At 38.5% G+C, this 21,898-nt stretch overlaps 1 protein-coding gene across 1 annotated transcript in view; it reads left to right on the top strand.

Moving 5' to 3' along the window:
- The window catches only part of FAM186A (family with sequence similarity 186 member A), a 144,985-nt gene that overhangs the window by 106,978 nt on the left and 16,109 nt on the right, over nt 1-21,898 (top strand). The gene's annotated exons all lie outside the window — the stretch shown is intronic.

Raw genomic sequence — 21,898 nt, 5'->3', positions numbered from 1 at the left:
TAACAGACCACAAATATTTAATTCACATCAAGGAGACCAAAGATATTGGGAAGTCATGCCAAGTGAGCATTATAATTTTGTAGATTTTTTTTCTTTAAGTGATTCAGGTGTCTGGAATGAAAAACTTTTGCACCATTGCAGAATTTGAAACATGATAAAGATCTGGACAGAGCCCTTATTTATCCCCAGGATATGTGCAATAACAGTAAGGAAATAGGAAAGGTTCCAGCTGTGGTTCTTTGAGAGGCAGGTCTTAGTGCTGCTGCATGAGAGAGAAGTTTGGTTGGCTCACTACATCGCTTGCTGTCAGCCAGATATAGAGGGGAAGTGAAAACCAAAAATTTTAAGTATTGGCACTATTGGTCCCCCAAGATCATTTTGAGTTATATCCAAGAGTGTGATCAGTTTCAGCACATGAAGAGCACTCCAGTGGAAGTCATGGAGAATCCTACAGCCATTGGTAGGACCTATTCAACTATGATATTGGATGGGGCTTAGTTTTTACTAGACTAACTGCTTTATTTCACTAGATTTTATTTTGAGTTATCACTTTATATTGATTTATCACTATCCAAGGGGAACATCACCAGTCTATTGTTGTTTATTTCTCAAGAATATGGTGTTTGATCCTATGTGCCAAACTATTATCTACTCTATAGATGGTGTTTTCTAAAGGAGGTCATCCACTTAAATGAGTTTCCCATACAGATTTGACATGGATAGGGGTCAGAATTTGTAGCCAAGTTCTACAAAGGAAATGAAGAGAGTTAAGGTTTCAGCTGTTACTTACTACAGTCTACTACCCACAAATCAATGGAAACATGGAGTATGTGAACTAGGTTATTGAACTGTATCAACCCTGTTAAACCATGCACTTGACTGCAAGATTGGCTCTGGTTCCTGTTAATGGCTTAATTTACCAAGAACACAGTACACTTTGCTCTTGGAAACTCTACTTTTCAGACAGCCTGTGGTTCCTCCTCAAATGTGGGCCTGGCTGAAATAAGAAAGACTTAGCAAACTCCAGCTTTGATAAGCTGAAAATAACACCTGCAAAGAGAAATCTGGGCCACTTGGCATGCATTAAGGTGGACGCAGAAGCAAGGAAAGTGACAGGGGAACCAATGAAGAGCAAAGGCCCACTGTGGGAAGCTGGAGGCCAAGTCTGGCTAGATCATACTCATCTTCTGGGTTTTTTTGGGGGGGGGTCCTCCCACACTTTTGACAATAGATTGATGTTCAGGTCCATTCGCTATCATTTGGAGAGTGACTCAGGAGTTAGGACTACAGTGAATCTGGAAGATTCATCCAATCTTTCATGTTTTATATAGTTAATAGGTATTTCAAAAGGCAAGCTGATACAGAAAGAAGAGAATAAGCCTAGAAGCCAGGAATATCTGGGTTCAGGTCTGCCTCTGCCATATACTTGCTCTGTGACCCTGGACAAATCATTTAACCTCTCAGGGTCCTAGGTAATTTTCTAAGACTTTAAGTTGCAGAGAAGGTTTCAATCTGCATTGATAGGAGATTCCCTCACCTGAGAACTCACCATACTAAAGAAATCATAAGTTCAGTCCCTGTCTCTATCACTAACTGGTATATTTCTAGTATTCCTTTGATAACAGCAGGTATGAACCACTCCTTGTAGATGCATCCAGGAGATGAATATGGGAAATTGTGGATTACCTACAAGGAGAAATAGAAGTACTGTTTGATTGACTGGAAGGAATGTGATCTCTAGGATCAATAGCTAGTTGTAGTTAGTTGAAAATGTTTATTGCCTCTTCTTGGTTAGGGAGTTTTCATCAAATGCATGCAGATAGGCTGTAACCAGAGGAGGAGGGAAAGGGTTGCCAAAGGAAGATACTGTTGGTATCATTACTGTAATTTGGATAGTGTTTGTAGCAAAAGAGTTCAGTCTGCATTTAGGTTAAGGGCAGAAGCAGAGAGGGTTATGTTGCACTGCCATCGTGGTCATTGGGGGTAGAAGATAGTGGGAAGATTTAAAGATAAGGATGAGCAGTGTCTATTATCCATTGATCCATAGGAAGGCAATCAGAGAAGCAGTGTATGATGTCTCCATTTTCTTTTCACCTGGGCATCTTGAATGTTGTAATTACAATTGGTATAATCCTGGTGATTGGGGGTTTAGTCTTTCAGGTCAGACATGTCTGTGCTTATAAGGTCTTTCTGAGACAGCATAGGTTTCACCTAAAGCTGTCTTAACACTGAAGCTTGTTTGAAGCCTCCAGATATAGCCTAAAAGGTGATTATAGAAGCATCAGAAATAGTTGAGATGGATGAGGGAATGCAGAGAAAACAGTAAAGAGCAAAATTTGGGGGAAAATCCTGTTTTAGGGGTCAGGAGGAAGAAGGAGAGACAAAATAACTAGGAAATAGCACTGTGAGGAAGGATTGCTGCGTAGGTGAGGGAATAGCCTCCACTCTTTATAATTTTTTTGGACTTGCCCCAGGGTGTGATCACTCTTTCCTGATCATACCTTCCTCCTCCTGTGCCATTACTCCTGCCTTTATTCTGGAAGCTGTAAGTTTCCCTGAAATTCCTACCATTTCAGTCCACTTAGCAACCTCATGACTTAATATTTTAGATGTGAATGGTTCCAAGATAACTAGTTCATTAATTTCTGCTACTTAGGAGTTTATGAGTTATTAAAAAAATAAAGAACCACAATATTCTTTCTCAATCAGCGCAACCCTCTTCTTTACAGAGGTGGGAGCTTATATTCTGTTGGTGGAAATAACATGTACATAAATTAGTATCTACTCTTCTACACATACACAGTATGTATATGCATATTGTGTATGTACGTATGGTGTTGCCCCTTTTTATATGTAAACAGTTTTTGGTCGTTGAAAAGGGCAGAAGAAATAATGATAAAATTAATTTGTGAAAAAACACAGTCTCTCACATAAAACGTTGAGGAGAGATACAGATTGTTTTGAGGACCAGATAGAGAATTGCCCCTCGAACAAATGTACTGAAAGCATCTGTTTGCAGGCATAGCAATAACTGATATGATGATGGCTATAGGGTCTTGTGATCCATTAGCTCATTTGTATATAACTGTTTTTAGAATTCTGTATTTTGTAACTGAGATATTGTAAATGAAATAATTGTTTGGTGCCTATGGGTAAATTATATAAGGACTACTGGTTTCACATTTGACAACAATGTGAATTTCTTGCATTTTCCCTCATAAAGATGAGTTGCTGTCAATCAAGAGGCTCAGATTTGAGGCACTGGAGGATAAAAGAAACAAGTAAGGGAAGAAGCTATAAGAAGAAGGAGGAGAGAGAAGAAGAGGATGATAAATTGAGCTCAGGAGGAGCCACAAGAGGTCAGGAACAGAAGACATGGAAGTCTGTTAGAGAAGCTGCTTGTGGAAAACATAAGACAGAAACCAATAGAAATTGAACTGTTAGGAAGATGTGACAGCAGCTTTGCTGAGAGCTTACTGATTAAAGAGATGCATTGCTTTACTGAGTACCTGGGTCCACTGAGAGATGTCTTCAACTACTGGGCTGATTGCAGAATTGAATTCTGCAGCTGTATACAGCTATTTGAGCCTCTCGTTTCCTAGTACCACCTGCAGCCTGAGAGAAGGGAAACCTCTTAGGGGTGCTTGGTTGCCCTTCACTTCCCTCTTTGGTTTGAGAGGGAGAACATAGAAGGGAAATGCCCATCTTTATCTCTTTATAATGAGCAGAGATTTGGCTTTGAGCTGATTAGATAAAGCAGAATTCTCTGCCATCTAGAGATGAGGAGCTTGGTGCTTTTCCAGCTTAAGGGAATGCCAGGTAATTATAATAGTATAACATTTTCAAATGGTGCTTTAGATTTAATTAATACATTTGTCCCTGGCAGATTTGTTTCCAAAATGCAGAGTACAGAATTTCTCCTTCACACTTAAATAGTGCTGACTCATATGAGCTAAGGAAAAGGTGGCTGTGAGCTAATAAGCTTGTCATTGCTCAAGAGCAGGAATGGCTTTGCCCATTAGGAGAATGAATCAGAAAGGGAGCATCTAGCAGAGAAGCAGTTTTTGACTGATCAAGACTTTTGATTGACAAATTGACTATCAAGACTATCAGTCTTGATTCTGTAGGGACCAAGGACATCAAGACTGATGGTCTAGAGTTGTGAATTGCCCTGGACATGTGGGTTTCCTCCCTCACAGTCTCCCTGTGAGTTTTCTGTGATCACTATCCTTCACAGACACTGAATGTATTGATTGAAGAGTGTAGTCCAGGTTTCTCAGTGAACTGTTATATTATTATTCTTTCCCGGTCTTATATTGAATGTTATTATCATTATTGTTTTTGTCTAATCATTTAGTAAATGTTTTATGTTTAAGAGTGAATAATGTAATGGTGACTGATTTCATATAAATGGAAAGCACATCAGTGGAGGTTCAGAAGCTACAGTAGTGAGTAGTAGGATTGTAATTGCCCCTAGGACCCTAAAGGAGAGCAGTGAGTTTAAAACCCCAAACCTGCCACCGTGAGAGCAGGTTGGGGTGGGTGAGATAGCCTAGGAATAGGGTTAAGGTGTCATGTCCATTGCCATATCCACAGTAAGTCTGAAGCCATACCTGGGCTATGTATACAAAATAAATCCAAGGTAAATGGTGGGAGGGATGGAGGTGGATAGGAGGCTACTAGTAACTAGAGTATCAAGAAAGGCTTCATGTAGAAGAGTTTTGAAGGATACCAGGGGTTCTACAGGGGTGAGACAGAAGCATATACCAAGCACTGGGTTCAGATAGTACAAAGACTCAGTGATGGGAGATGCAGTGTGGTGTTAGGAATAGCTAGAGGGTCTTGACTGGATTGTAAATGAGATTAATGTATAATAAGGTTGTAAAGGTAGGTTGTGGCTAGGTTGTGAAGGGTTTTAAAAGCTAAATAGAGTTCTCTCCTCTTCTCTGTGCCCACATACTCTGGTGAGATGAAGAATGACCCTCAGAACAACTCTACCATCTCCAGCTATGTAGACTAACCCATTTCCTTTGTCTCAGAAATTATTTGTCCTAATGTGAACTTGAGCTTCTGCCAGCCTGGCACGATTAAGTTGATGGCCAATGGCTGTCGTAAGACATGCAAATTCCACAATGAGAACAGGATTCATTGTTTGACTGTCCGGAAGGAGATGATTTCTGTGGGAAGCTGCAGGAAGGAAGTGCTGGCGAATCACTGTTCAGGAGCCTGTGGGACATTTGTCAGGTACTCAGAAAAGGCTCAGAACATGGACCATCAATTCTGCTGCTGCTGGGAAGCAAGGACCAGTCAGAGGGTTGTGATTTTGGACTGTGCTGGAGGGAACACTCTGGCCCATAAGTATACCCATATTGAGATCTGTAGGTGCCAAGATACCACCTATGGCATTCCTCTAGTGAAAGGCAGAAAGGGTTCTCAGGGTCTCTCCCACTTGGGCTCCAACTGAGATCCAGGGTTTGGTTGTCATTCCCACAGTCACCCTCTTAAGCCACCAATGTCTCTGTATCATAGAGTCCTCAGGACTTTCTCATCTTTTCCTTTTGTGCCTTTTGAGAAAATATTTTCTGATCTTTCAAACTCTTTTTATTCTTAATTAATAGAATCATGCAGAGAGCCCCCCCCCCCATAAAAAAAAACAAAACAACTAAACAGAGTTTATATTTGATCCTAGGGGTAGTAGGTAGCTTTCTGAGTTTAATGAATAAGGCAGTGACATGTTTTTGATTGACAAAATAGAGAGAAAGAAAGTATTGTTTATTCTATGGAGAACAAAGGTCAAGGGGCTGTAAGATGTAAAGATGGGGAAATGAGGGAGCTTATGGAGAATGGCATCAATTTTTTCAGTAAAGTATGAAATAGAATGGCAATGGAGGAGACCAGTAATCCACAGGAGCAAATAAGGGAGAAGATGGGCAGAAACAATACTCACAATGTTATACACAAATGTACCGAGTATGAGTAATATTGTGAATCTGAGATTTTAACATATCAAAGTAAATATGTCCTCATAAGTACCAAAGGTTGATAGGCCTTCTAATTGGAATACAACAATGGAAGCATAGACTTTGTTCAAGAAGACAAAATTATACCAAGTGGGTCTGAAGTTCCATTTATCAAGAAGATATGCACCTTTGTGGAAAGCCATGAAACTTAGTGAGAAAATCTGTGAAATATGTGAAATTTAGGTGAAGACAAAAAGAAGGAAAAGCATTAGTGGTATTGCATTAGGTTAATAATGGAGGTAAGCTACTAACAAAAATCATGTAGATGAGGCATAATATGGTAGTGTTCAGGAACTTCAGTTTCCCAGAAATCTGTTGGGGATCTTTCTTTGCTAAAAGCAGATTTATCTTGCCTATAATTTCATCTTGCCAGAAGCAAAGGAAGCAATAAAGGGAACGGAATTCACTTTATAGGGAAATTGGATTCAGGATCTGATTCTGACCAATAAGGGGAACAGTTGGAGGAATAGAAACAATGGGAACCTTGGCAGAAAGTGATTATGTCACCTTCACGTTTGAAGTAGATAAGAAAGGGAATGTTGGGCATAATCTTATGTGTACCTTAAATTTGTGGAGAACAGATTTCAGTGTTCCACGAAAAGATAATTTAGGATCCCATGACTTGATAAACAGAGCTTTATTTAATTAACAAATTTGTTCCTGGCAGATTTATACCTAAAATGCATTTTCTTCCATACTCAAATAGTGCTATGACTCAGATTTCTAATGCCTCTTAGGAACCAGTGTGTGACTCTGAACTTCCTGTTCTGAAATATGTCCTTGGTCAGCTAAATAGAGGTGCGAGACCTTCTGAGCCCTTTTAGGAAATTTTTTTCAAGGTAGACTGCCCAGTCCTGCTGACTCATTTAGGTTTACAGAACTTGACTGTTTAAGAAAAAGACCAGTAGATCTGTCTGACATACTAAGATGTGTTTGTGTATGTATAGGTACCTTACAGCCTTCATATGACAGTTCCTAAAGTGGGATAGTTTAGTTTATGTGGACTTGTATTGAATTTGGATACACAACAGACCTGTCGTGGGTATGAGATTATCTAGACAAAGAGTTGGAAAGAACTTCAAATTTGCAAAGTAGCAATAAAGGCTGGAGGAATAAGGCCAAGTTCTCCATTCCATGGATGAGGCTTAGACTGGATTACTGCCATACAGTGAAGTGGAGAGCCAAGTTCCTTCACTCATGGAGATTTAAAGTCATAGTCCCCAGTGGGAGGTGGCTGGAATCAGGTGACCGACAGAGAGATCTCTACTACACGTAAGGTCAGAACTTAGTGTCCATCTTTGGAAAAGTTGAGTGGGGAGGTACTTAGAATGGTAAATAAAATAGATAAAATAACTTTGTCCCACAAAAAAAAAACCAGAATTCATATCATACACTGGAAGAAGAAAACTTTCAGGTTGGTTTGAGAGAGTATAAAGAATTAAATTAAAAAAATCAAGCCATAAACAACATTTGGCACCTTTGGTTTTCGAAACTATGTGAAGTCTCTACAGAGAGATTTTTTTTTTCAGAAGTATAATATAAGGCCATCCTGGGAATACCTAGATGATTTAAAAAATAGGAGGCTTAGGCTGAATCTATAGCCACTGTTATTTATAGTTTTTATTTTTTTTATCCTCAGGCAGAACAATTATTACTTTGTCTTACTTTTTCCTAAGCTTCTATTAGGTGAACCTTGCAATTCTACAAGACTAGCCCATTTTCGATGAAGGTAATTCTTTATCTTGCTCCTATGATTGGCATAATAAAAGATCAAAGGGGTCAAATGGTATTACTGCGGTCCAAAAATTGGTTGGTCAGCTAAAAATTTTTTGATAACCCAACAAATATTATTTTACCTTCCTCTTGCCAAGGCATAAAATATTGGGAAACCAAGAAAAAGAGAGCAGATTACTTGATGGACCTTTGTCTTTTTGTTAGCCTGTAGATTGATTTTATTCAGATGGCTAAATGTTTTCATTATTACAGGTCTGCATTTTAGTATATATGTCTTTAGGATGAGTTAAAGTTTATCCTAGTGCTAAAGCAGACTCCAAAGCCATCACTCCAAAGCAGTTGCAGAAACTACTGAAAGACTTTGTAAGCAGAGACCATTTACCACAAATCTGCTACTCAAAGTCAAAGTCCTTAACACTGAGTTCATATATCCCACTGTAAAGGAACTTTTGCTCCTACGGAATTTAGAACAGAAGTACAAGGTGGCTGTTCTGGTACCCCCCTCTCTGACCACATGAAAAAGATGTGTCACTCCAAGGCAAAGAAATTGTGCCTTATCATTGTGTCTGCCACCTCCAGAGCAAACAGACTCTACATTCTTTCCTGATGAGTGCCTTTCTTGAAGCGGCTAGGAAAGATTTAGCTGGGAAAATCTGTTGTTGCCTAAATTTTGGAGCACTCAGCTGCCCTTCTTATGATGTACCTTTGTCTACCACAAATGTAATTTTTAAAAGAAGGTATTTGATTGATGTTGGTATAAAATGTCAGTAATGATTTTTGCGCACACATTACCATTGATGGCCATACTGTTCTTGGTAAGGTATTAGTTATAGCCATCATTCCTGGTACTGATGATCTGAGTAGGATACACCCATATTGCTAATCTAAAATTGGAAAAGAAGATGGATGGTTGTAAATGCAATGCTAGATATTATCAACAGCCTATTGTTTCCTAGTACTATTATTGCTCCAAGGGGACAATTATTTGGTTGGCCAGCTTAGACTCCTGATTAGCACCTGAATGTCTGCACTGCCTAGGAGAGGTAAGCAAGATTTAATTTGGATCCTTTTGCGATACAAACAGCTTTCAGTCTGGAATATTCATAAAAGCCTAGGAAGAGGGGCAGTTAGGTGGTGCAGTGAATAGAGCATTGGCCCTGGATTCAGGAGGACCTGAGTTCAAATCTGGCCTCAGACACATAACACTTACCAGCCATGTGACCCTGGGCAAGTCACTTAACCCCATTGCGTAGCCAAAAAAACAAAAGCCTAGGAAGAGATGATTGGTCTAATTGGTATAATTAGAAAAGCCACTGTCCTTATGACAGGAACCTCATTGAACCAGATTCAGATGGGGTTTGAAAAAACCTCCCTATCATTTTTGCAGTGTGCAACCACCTAACAGTACTTTTCTCATAAATGAGGAGAGGATGACAGAGCATACGCTGAAAATCAGAAATTTTTGATTGACCAACTGTGTTCCACACATGGTAAATAAATTTTCATCTGCCAGTTTAAACTAAGAACCAAGAATCTTTTCTGACCTATGGCCATGGATTTATGTATGGAGGTTCTCAGATTGGAAGTGTGACCAATGACAAATGCACCTTCTATGTCTTTGGCTCCATTAAAAGAGCCTGACACAGGTGGGATTGAGAAGTCCATCAAGAGGTGCAGGAGGGAGGCTAAGTCCCTTAGAGAGTCAAGTTTATTCCTAAGTGCTCTTGGAATAACACCAGATATTTAGTATGGAAATGGGAATTAGTGAACACTTTTTGACTTTTACAACTGTCCAGTTGCTGTGTGCATAGCACACAAGGAGCTGGGGGCACAGTGGATAGAACTTGGCCTGGAGTCAGGACTGGGTTCAAATCCAGCCTCAGACACTTATTATGTGACTCTGGACAAATCACTTAACCGCTGTTTACCTTGGTTGTAAAATGAGGATAATAATAACAGCCACCTCCTAGGTTTGTTGTGGGGATCAGTTGATAAATTTGTAAAAAGAACTTAGTGCAGTACTTAAACATAACAGGAGCCATATAAATGCTTATTCCATTCCCTCCTTCTTCCCCCTTACACAAGAATTAGAGATGAGGATGAAGTTACAGTACATGAGATAGAAGGGGTTGAACAAAGACTAGTACACACCCGTGTTGAGTTGCAGCTATATTGGAACCATCAATGTATAGATTCAGAATATCTATTTTGTGATAGCCATGGCTAAGGAGATCAGACTATTTACTTGGCCAGCTGACCAAAAGAATAATATTAAAGTTCTAATCATTTTTAAATTGGACCACTTTGACCCCACATAGCTTCACTAATTTGTTTAGCCTTATAGCTACAGTTCAGGATATTGAAGGGCTGGAGGTTCAAGTGTGTTTGAACACTTAGTTTTTGTTGCTATACTCTGTATGGTTTTCTGTACCCCAATAATAGCTTTCCATATCCCCGTAATATAATCTAACACATGCTCAAGACAGTGTCCTCAACCCTGTTATGCCTCTTGTTATGTAGTTACAGCATCTAGATTATTATTTTGATATGTTCACTTTTTAAGGTAAAAAGACAGAAAGCTCCATATTTATGATGATAACCAACTAGAGTTGGTTCATTATAAATGAAGCTCTCTGGAGCTTTCTGACCTGATACTGATTAAATGTGGTCTAAAGAACAGAAAGAGAAGGTATAAAATGATATCCTAAAATTAACAAATATAGATTATGCTTCAGATTGGTTGGTGGGATGCACAAAAGGGAGGAATTTGGAAGCATCCTGAGTTCCCTTCCTTCCTCTCCCCCAATCCCATTTTTTTAGGCTATTACATATTATGAAATAATATTAAGAAAGTACTTTAGTCTGAAGACCTTGGTCTAATTTGAATGAGAAGTTCTTATCAGTACCTTTCTTTAACTATCAATTCTGAAAGTGTCCTTCACTGATTTTTTAATAGTATTCTTATTAAAGGTTAATAAGTTTCTAAAGGGACAGGCCTGATCAGCCTAAGAAGGACCCCTCTATGAAGTAATGAGGGTAATGATCAAACTACAAGGAGGAGAAATTCTTTGACTAATTTAATTAATAGATAATAATTATCTCTTGAGTTTCTCTGACCAGAATGAAAGGAGAATCTTTGGATGGAATGGTTAAAGAAGGATTGATTGATATTAGGAAAATGATCCTCCAGGATGTGCCAAAAGCTGGATGACTATCATTCTGTTTGAAGAATCAAAGCTGTCAGCTGAATTTTCATCTAAACTTTGTTACAGTGATTTATATTAATGCAGAATTTTGTTCCTTTTAGGGGTATTGGAGGGAGTGGAAATGTTTTGTTAACAGAGAAATTTTCAAAGGCAGAATGGATTTCTGCTTTTATTGATTTTATCTAAGTAAAGATATTTAGAATTATTTAATTAATAAATTTGTCTCTGGAAGATTTGTGGCTAAAATGCAGAGTACAGAACTTTTCTTTCATAAAAAGTAAAATTTCTCCATTTTATTTGTTTTTCTGGCACAGCTTTATTTAGATCTACCTTAATCCTACACACACACACACACACACACCTGCTTTGACCCACTGCTTCCAAACTGGCCATGTGTTCCTGCATAGTATCCTAAGTGTGTGACCTCATAGATTTCTGATTTGGTCATAGACTGATTAATACATTCTGTTTTGATCCCTGTCCCCATTTCCACTTCTTTGTTTTGTTAACTCTTAACTGGGTAGCCAGTTAATTTCAGGTACAGTTGCCCTCAATCTTTAAGACAGGACAAGTATGACTAACCAGGGTATTCATCTGAATAACCAGAGGAGTCCTTGGTCCCACTCTCCTAGGTCTGCCTTCTGTCAAAATTTGGACAAAATATAGACGAGATAGTTTGTGAGCACCTAGAAATGAAAGCAATAACCTCTATGAACCAATGTTGTTTTACGTAGTCATGCCATATTAACTTTGGTTTTTATCTAGTTTTATTTTTAAAATAGTTATTAAGCTTGTAGAGGAGGAAAAATGCTATAGACATGGAATATCCATGGAAGGCATTTCATAAAGTCTCTCATAATATCTTTGAGAAATAGCTAGGCTTCGTGGAGGAGTAGCAAAGGTGCTGGTCCTTGGTAGGGAGTGGCCTTGGTTTGTAAGAATATATTGAGCATACAAACAGCCTCTAGAATTACTTACAGCACTTCCTGACCCAACCTCATCCATGCCTGACTCCATGTCTTGATTTCTTAACACAGTTCCTGTTCTTGCTCTCTGGATCTCTCTTGTAGGACATTCTGAAGGGGTCTGTTGAAACCCAAAGGGTATTGATTACCCATTCTGGGAGGTATTTTGGATAACAATAATAATACTGACAATAATGACAATAGTAACAGCTAACATTTATATAGCACTTAACGATATATCAGCCATGTTGTTAAGTGCTTTACAATTGTTATCACATTTGATCCGCACAGTGCCCTGGGAAGTAAGTGCAATTATTATCCTCATTTTAAAGATGAGGAAAATGAGACAAATGAGTTGTATGTCTTGCCCAGCTGAGGTTACACAGCTAGTAAGTGTCTGAGACCAGATTTGAACTCAGGTCTTCCTGACTCCAGGACTGTACCACTTAGCTGTATTATTTTGTTCTAGGGTTACTTTACAGTCTGAAGATTTTTCCTTTTGGAATACTATTTACTTTATGGTTTGACCCCATGAAAAGATTTCGAGGTATGACACCTGTACAGTTCCCAGAAAGACCTCACTTTCACTTGATTGGCCACTGTTCTCTGATGCCCTAGAGCAGTATGGCCTAGATTCTATTCACACTGGTCCACAACCTGGACTAGATCACAATATAATTAGGTGGATTTAGCACTGATTGAATGACTGTTAACTAATGGATCAATGTCATACTAGAAGGAGACCTTTAGTCTCTTTCTAGTATGCGTGCTACAGAGTGTAGGAATGCTATATAGCTCTTTGGTTGACATTCTTCTATTTAACTCTTTTCCCAGTAATGTTAGGGATCCACTTGCCCTCTAGCATCCTGTTTCTGAGCCCATTTGTACTCCACATTCTGCCCCAGGGGACCTAATTTCCTGTGTGGACACTATTGTGTTTTCTGAATCACAAAATTCAAATATAACCTTTATTAAAATTATCATCATTTCCTCCAGATATTGGACCTACTCCATGGGGAGGGGATTGGAACATAGCCCACACTCAATCTTTTTTTAATAACATTTTATTTTTCCCAAATACATGTAAAGATAATTTTAACATACAATTTTTAAAAATTTTGAATACCAAATTTTCTCCCTCCCTTAAGATGGTAAACAATTTGATACAGGTTACATATGCTCAATCATGTAAATAACATATTTCCATGTTAGTCACCTTGTGAAAGAAGAAATAAAGCAAAATAAAAAAAAACATGAAAAAAATACAGTGAAAAATAGTATGCTTCAATCTGTATTCAGACTGGATCAGTTCTTTCTCTGGAGATGGATAGCAGTTTTCATCATGAGTCTTTTGGTATTATCTGGGATCATTGTATTGCTGAGAATAGCTAAGTCATTCACAGTTGATCATTGTACAATATTGCATTTACTGTGTACAAAGTTCTTCTGGTTTGGTTCACTTTACTTTGTTTCAGTTCATCTAAGTTTTTCCAGATTTTTCTGAAATCAGTCTGCTTGTCATTTTTTATGGCACAATAGTATTCTATCATATACTACAACTTGTTTAGCCATTCCCCAGCAGATGGGTATCCCCTCAATTTTCAATTCTTTGCCACCACAAAAAGAGCTGCTAGAAATATTTTTGTACAAATAGGTACTTCTCCCTACCCCCTTTTTAAAAAATCTCTTGGGATATAGACCTGGTAGTGGTATTTCTGGGTCAAAAGGTACGCATAGTTTGATCACCTTTTAGGCATGGTTCCAAATTGCTCTCCAGCATGGTTGGATCAGTTCACAACTCCACCAACAGTGAGTGCATTAGTGTCCCAATTTTCCCACATCCCTTTCAACATTTATCACTTTCCTTTTCTGTCATATTAGTGAATCTGATAGCTGTAAGGTGATAACTTAACAGTTGTTTTAATTTGCATTTCTCTAATCAATAGTAATTTAGAGCATTTTTATATGACTATAGATAGCACTGATTTCTTCAACTGAAAATTGCCTGTTGATATCTTTTGATCATTTATCAATTAGGGAATGATTTGTATTCCTATAAATTTGACTCAGTTCACTATATATTGGAGAAATAAGGCCTTTATCAGAGAAACTTGCTATAAAATTATTTCCCAGCTTTCTGCTTTTCTTCTAATCTTGGTTACATTCGTTTTGTTTGGGCAAAACCTTTCTGATTTAATATACTCAAAATTATCCATTTTACTTCTCATAATGCTCTCTGGTTCTTGTTTGGTCATAAATTCTTCCCTTCTCCATAGCTCTGACAAGCAAAATATTTCTTGCTCTCATAATTTGCTTATGGTATCACCCTTTATGTCTAAATCATGTACCCAGTTTGACTTTATCTTGGTATACACTGTAAGATGTTGGTCTATACCTCGTTTCTGTCATACTGTTTCCTAGTTTTCCCAACAGCTTTTGTCAAATAATGAATTCTTGTCCCCAAAACTTGAATCTTTGGGTTTGTCAAACACTAGATTATTATGCTCACTTACTACTGTGTCTTATGTACCTAATATATTCCACTGATCCACCACTCTATTTCTTGACCAGTACCAGATAGTTTTGATGATTATCACTTTATAATACAGTTTGAGATCTGGTATGGCTAGGCCACCTTCTTTCACATTTTTTTCTATTAATTCTCCTTAATATTCTCAACCTTCTGTTCTTCCAGATGAATTTTGTTATGATTTTTCTAATTCTATAAAATGTTTTTGGTAGTTTGACTGGCGTGGCACTAAATAAGTAAATTAACTTAAGATAGAACTGTCATTTTTATTATATTGGCTCAGCTTACCCCTGAGCAATTAATATTTTTCCAATAGTTTAAATCTGACTTTATTTGTGTTAAAAGTATTTTGTCATTGTGTTCATATAATTCCTGGGTTTGTCTTGTTAGGTAGACTCCTAGGTATTTTATATTGTTTACAGTTATTGTAAATGGAATTTACCTTTCTATCTCTTGCTGCTGGGTTTTGTTGGTAATATATAGAAATGCTGATGATTTATGTGGGGTTTTTTATATCCTGCGACTTTGCTGAAGTTGTTAATAATTTCTAGTAGTTTTTAGTTGATTCTTTAGGATTCTCTAAGTATATCATCATATATCTGCAAAGAGTGATAGTTTATTTCTCCATTGCCTACTCTAATTCCTTTCATTTCTTTTTCTTCTTTTATTGCTATAGCTAACATTTCTAGTACAATACTAAATAACAGTAGTGATAATGGGCATCCTTGCTTCACCCCTGATCCTATTGGGAAGGCTTCTACCTTTTACCTACTCATACTAAATCTTAACAGTTGGTGGCACCTACCCCTGTGCACCAATTTAATACTACATTCTCTCTGTGCTCTCCAAATCAAGAAGAACTCAACCTTATGGGGTTAGGTACTAGAAATCATCTCTATACTGCCCGGGACCCACACTGGATACTCCCACAAACCATTTGACTCTCACTTTCTTAGCTTCTAAAAGACACCAGTGATGCCATTCTTAAATAGAAGCAGATCCCTGCAATTGACTTAGAAAACCATTATTTATGTTGTATTTTTATTTATTTTGTTAAACATTTCCCAGTTACATTTCACTTTAGTTCAGCCTGCTGTGTGGAGTTTTGTTGCTCCATTTGGCCCTCAGCCATGAATTTGACACCTCTGTTCTAACCTCTCTCTCTGAAACACATCACTAATCTCCTTATTGATGCACTTGCCACCACCAGTCGTCAACCTCTTCTCTTTGAGGTTTGCTCAATTCAGACAGGTCACCCTACCTAGATCCTTGTAGCTGAATCATTCCTCTTCCTTTTAGGAATTCATTATCTGATTCACTCTTCCTCTTCACCTTAAGCTTCAAGTATATACTTACGTTGTTGTCCCCATGAAATACCCTTGCTTCCAATTCATCAACTTCCTCAACTCCCACAATCTATACCTACATTCTACCCTAGCCATACACAGGAATGTTCATATCCTTGATCATATCATCACCCACAAGTGTTCTGCCTACTCTGAAATTCCTCTATCCAACCATAACCATCTGTCCTTCCAGGTCTCCCTCACTCCTCCTGACCTCCCCACAATCTCTTGTCACTCCACCCTTCCCTGCCTTTCCAGGTTATCCTCTCTGATCTGGCCTGTCTTTGCTCCCTTCAAAATGTTGACCCTTTATTCAGTTCAAGTTTACACTGTCCATCAGTCCTTGAGTCTTTGCCACATTGTCCCATTGACACCCATTGCTTTTCTTATCCCTGTTACTCCCATCTGCTTTCTCTACTTTTGCTCCCGTGCTGCTGAAAGATTTTGGAAGAGAGCCACAAAAACATGCTGACTGATTCCTCTACAAATTTCTGTGATTTGATTTCAAACTAAAATCTCAACTAAACCCTAATCCTTTTATTCTTCCCTAATTGATTCTCTGATTCACTTTGCAATCTAATCCCAACCTCCTCTTAATTCCTAAAGCCACCTATGCCAACCCTCCCACCTCCCTCTTAGCAGATGACCTTGCCCCATACTTCGCAGGAAAAAACTGAGGGCATCTGTTGGGAACTCCTGTCCAATTTCACACTTAAAATCATCTCAACATCATCTCCTACTCTATCTTCCTTTGCTTAGATCTCAGAAGTAGAGGTGGCCCTTCACGCCAACTCTAGTTCCTCCATTTCTTCATTGAGATAAATAGATATATAGAGCACTTAACAAATGCTTACTATGTACCAGACACTGTGCCTTAGCACTGAAGGGAGACAGAAATAAAAGCAAGCAAGACAGTCCTTGTACTCAAGTTTGCATTCTGATGGGAGAAGATAACACATAAAGAGATGCTGGAAAGGGTGTGAAGGAGGTGAGTGTGAGTGAGGTGAGATTATTGCTGAAGTCATTTCAACAGAAGATGAAAGATCTCTTACCAGAAGCATGGGATCCAGGAGTGAAGTTCAGATTTCCAGTGGGGAGGAAATGATCAGAGGGTAAGGCCTTAGCAAGGAGATGGCCAGGAAGGGTAGTAGAGTCCTGAGTCCCAGCAAGATAAGGTGAAAATTTATTCATCAGAGCTAGGGGAATGGGGTAGGTGGTAAGAGTATGGTGAGATTATTTCTATCCTTGCTCCCATTCTCTCCCTTCTCAGAATTTCCATCATCCTCTCTCCCTAATTTTCAATGTTGTTTTATCCAATGACTCCTGGTTGAGTAAAGTCAATAAGAGTTTTAAGTATGTACTACAGGCCAGGCACAGTGCTAAATGCAGGGGATGCAAAGAAAAAGAAGAGGAAAAAAAGGTCCTCTGAAAACTGGAAACCTGTGGCTCCAGGTAAGATCCATAATTTTTGGCTCAAATGTGTTATTGTGGCAAATGCATTATTAGAATAATAGGAGTTTGAGATCTGGCTGGAATTCTGGGTTTTGTAATTCAAAAGGACAAACATTTCCCTCTCCTGACCCTGAAAGAAATATGGAGTGTTGTGATCTTTGAGCTGGGAGGCAGATTTGAGTCAAGCCTGGGAGTTTTGGAAAGAAGGAGGGAGGGAAGGAAGAAAGGAAGGCAGGAAGGAAGAATCATGGTTGATCTTTGAATGGATGAATGGGTGAGCAAATGTGTGCTCCTTTTCCCTCCCCACCCTCTAAGCTGAGGACTTGACCTCATACTTTATTAACTATCATCCCCTCTAACTATTGATCTATATATCTCTCTTGCCTTTTGTGGCTAAACTCTTTGTGAAAGCCCTTCGCTTCCTTGCCTCTCATTCTCTTCTTAACTCTTTACAGTCTGACACTTGACTTCATTCAACCAAAACTGCTCTCTTCAAAGTTACTAACAATCTCTTATTTGCCAAATCTAATGGGCTTTTCTCAATCCTCATCAGTCTTGATCTCTCTGCAGCTTTTGACACTGTTGAACTGGGAGCACACTCTTCTTTTTCCTCTTTTCTCTCTAAATTTTCATGGCACTACTCTCTAGGTTCTCCTATCAACCTGACCTTTCTTTCTTTCTCTGTCTCCTTTGCCAAATTTTCATCCACTCCTCTGACCTTTAGACTGACATCACCAACTGCGTATTGGACATCTTGAAATGGATGCCTCAGTTCACTCAACATGTCCAAAACCGAACTCATTATATTTTCCCCCAAAACCCTCTACTCTTCCTAACTTGCTTGTGACTATTGAGGACACTGCCATCCTTCCAGTCCCCTAGGCTTGCAACTTAGGTGTCATCTTTGACTCCTTGCTTTCTCTTACTCCCTCCCCACCCCATATGCAATATGTTGAAAGACATGTTGATTTTACCTTAGTAATATCTCTCACATATGCACCCTTCTCTCCTCTGATATTACCACCACTCTGGTGCAAGCCCTCATCACCTGTACTATTATAATAGACTCTTGGTTTTTCTCCCTGTCACAAATTTTTCCCCACTCTAGTCCATCCTCCACTGAGCTGTCAAAATTATCTTCCTTATGGACAAATCTACTCAATTAAGTGGCTTCCTATGACCTACAGGATCAAATACAAAATCCCATTTTGCATTCAAAACCCTTTGCAAACGGCCCCACCTTTCTTCTTACATTTACCCCTTTCCTCCCCTCCCCCCAACATACTCTTCAGTTCAGTGACACTGACCTCCTTTGCTGTTCCTCATGACTCCATCTCACGATTGGACATTTTCACTGGTTGAACCCCATGCATGGAATGTTCTCCCCTCATCTCCTGATTTCCTGGGCTTCCTTCAAGTCTCAGCTAAAATTTCACTTTCCCCAGGAAGCTTTTCTTAATCCCTCTTAATTCTAATGCCTTCCCTGTGTTGATTATTTCCTATTTGTCCTTTATATTATTTGTTTATACGTAGGTATTTGCATATTGTCTCGCCACTTCAATTTTGAGCTTCTCAAGAGCAAGGACTCTCTTTTACCTTTGGACCCCCAGCACTTAGCACAGTGGCTGGCACATAATAGGCACTTAATTAATGTTTATCTACTGACTGACAAAATAGAGGTCATTCACCAGAATATTCTTTTCTCCCTTTTCCTTCTTCTCAAGATCATACCCCACTCTCTTTTCCTTTGCTCTAAACTGATAATGACATGGTTCTTTTCCTCTCCAAAGCCAACAAATTCCTCCACATGTACCCTGGATATCCTATCCCTTCCTTTCTTCTCCATCAGATTGCTCCCACAATCATCTCTTCATTTTTCTTTCTTCTTTCTTTGTTTCTCTCTTTCTTTTCCTTCCTTTCTTCTTTCTTCTCTCCCTCCTTCCCTTCCTTCCTTCCTTCCTTTTTTTTTTTTTGTCTTTCTTTCTTTGTAGCTAGGTGGTACAATGGATAAAGCATTGGGCCTGGAGTCAAGAAGACCTAAGTTCAAATCCAGCCCCGGACACTTGCTAGCAGTGTTACCCTGGCCAAGTTACTTAACCTCTGTTTGCCTCAGTTTCCTCAACCATAAAATGGGAACAATAACAGCTCCTATGTTACAGTTATTGTGAGGATTAAATAAATGAGATGATATTTGTAAAGCCCTTAGCACAGTCCTTGGCACATAGTAGGCATTATATAAATGTTCATTCTCTCCCCACCCCCACCCCCTCTATATATGTAGTTCTGGTCACTTTCCTGAGCTCAATTCTAGTATCATCAACTGCCTATTGGATGCTCCATAGAAATATTAAACTCAATGAATCCAAAATAGAGTTCATTATCTTTCTCCAGAAATCTTCCACTCTTCCAAACTTCCCTATTTCTCTTTGAGGGTATCAGCTTCCTCAGATTGCTCCCAGATTGGCAACCTCTTTGACTCTTTCTTCTTCCTAACCCTGTTTATCCATTTATCAGTTGTTAAATATTGATATTTCTACCTCTGGATGGGTTCGCACATTCCCTCCTTACTACCTACACAACTACCACCTTTGTTTAAACCATCATTAAAGCCCTTTGCAATCTAGTTCCACTTTGTCTTTCCAGTTTCATTATGTATTACTTTTGTTGTTGTTCAATCATTTCAGTTGTGCCCAAGTCTTTCATGACTCCGTTTGGGGTTTCCTTGGCAAAGATACTGACATAGTTTGCTATTTCCTTCTCCAGCTTATTTTACAGTTGAGGAAATTGAGGCAAACAGGGTTAAATGACTGACCCAGGATTACATAGCTAATAAGTATCTGAAGCTAGATTTGAACTCGGGACTTCCTAACTCCAGGCCTGGTACTCTATCCACTGAGCCATCTAGCTACCCCTATTATGCCCTCATTAGTACCCTCATTATGCATTACTGTCCTTCCTACAATCTGACATCTAGTCAAACTGGTCTTCTTGCTGTTTCTCAAATACAATATTCTGACTCCCCTCTCCCTACCTTTACACTGGCTGGTCCCCACTCTTGGAATGATTTCCCTTATGCCTCATAGAATCCCTTACACTACTTTTTTTCCTCTCTTTTTTTTTAATTAAATTTTATTTTATGTTTAGATCCAGGTTCTCTCCCTCTTACCTCCCTCCCTTTATGTTACTTTCTACATGAAACCTTTCCTTATGCCCCCAACTGCTGGTGTCCTCTTTAAACTATCTTGCGTTTATTTTATATATACTGATATATGTATATGTTGTCTCCCCTTATACAACATAAGCTCCTTGAGGGCAGGGACTGTTTTACTTTTGTATTTGTGTCTGCAACACCTAGCAAAGGGCCTGACATGTACTGAGTGTTTAGTAAATGTCTATTGATTCATCGGACTATTTCTGCCATATAAACAAACAGAAATTTTTCACATCTTCCTCTTTCCTCTTCTCCTATCATTTCTTTGCTTCTTAAGACTCTACAACATAGCTTTTGTTTGCTATTTATCTTCTTGTGTTTTCATCCTTGTAACCTTTTAACCTTTCAGTTTTTACTTATAATTGTTAATTAAAGATGTTAAGAATTTGTGACATACTTTGGTTTTCTGGATTCATTTCTGCAAGTCTCTTTTTTATTGTCTTTATTTGAAAGAGATGATCTTAGAGTTTTCTACTGGGCACACCATCTAGATATTGATGTATAATGTCTTTGCACAGGTCTCTAATAGTTTTCTCAGGCCACTTCTGCCATGGTGGTATCTGATGCCTATCCTTAGAAATATTCTTAAGTAGCTCCTCCTTCCTCTTATTATCTTTATAGTGGCTATAGCTACAGTATATAGTGTTGCATGCATATGTTGAAATGTTTTTTCTTCTCTGTCAAATATTGTGGGAAAAGGCATTCATTCATGATGGTTAAAGCAGAAATCAATGATTTAGAATTCTTTTGTTTCAATATAGTTGGTCTGTTAGTTGGATTCATGCCATCAAACTCAAAAAGAGCTGTGCACAATTTCATTCTAAGTGTGCTCATCTCTTTTTCAAAATCATTCAAAACGTCACCATTCTGACCTTTCTGCTAAGTATAGATTTTTAATACCTTCAAGTTCTTCACGATTTCCTGCAGATTTAAGTAACTTCTCAACTTCTGCTCATATCTCAACTAATTGGTCTTAAGAATGAAATAATTCAGGGCAGCTAGGTGGTACAGTGGATAGAGCATTGGCCCTGAAGTCAGGAGGACCTGAGTTCAAATCCAGCCTTAGACCAAATACTTGACACTTACTAGCTGTGTGACCCTGGGCAAGTCACTTAACCCCAATTGCCTAAAAAAATAAATAAATAAAATTTTTTAAAAAAGAATGAAATAATTCCATACGATTACCTAGTATTGGTCTGCAATAAGTTATTGTTGTAATTTTGAGCTGAGAATATCATTGAACAAAAGCAGTATAAAGTCCTGGGTTATAACCGGTAAGATCTGTTCGTGTTTTGTTATGATATAAAACTGGTATCTAATAAAAACATTCATATCTCCAGTTCATTTGCTGCACATTCGTGGTTTGTCTGTTTTAGTGGCCCATACCATCCACATTGAAGCTTTTCAAACAAGTTGGTTATTGGCATTTCTAAT

Source organism: Vombatus ursinus, unplaced genomic scaffold, assembly GCF_900497805.2.
Source record: "Vombatus ursinus unplaced genomic scaffold, bare-nosed wombat genome assembly UNPS02014941.1, whole genome shotgun sequence".
NCBI classification, from domain to species: Eukaryota; Metazoa; Chordata; class Mammalia; order Diprotodontia; family Vombatidae; genus Vombatus; species Vombatus ursinus.
Note: the sequence above shows the minus strand (reverse complement) of the source record. Positions and strands in the feature narration are given on the sequence as shown.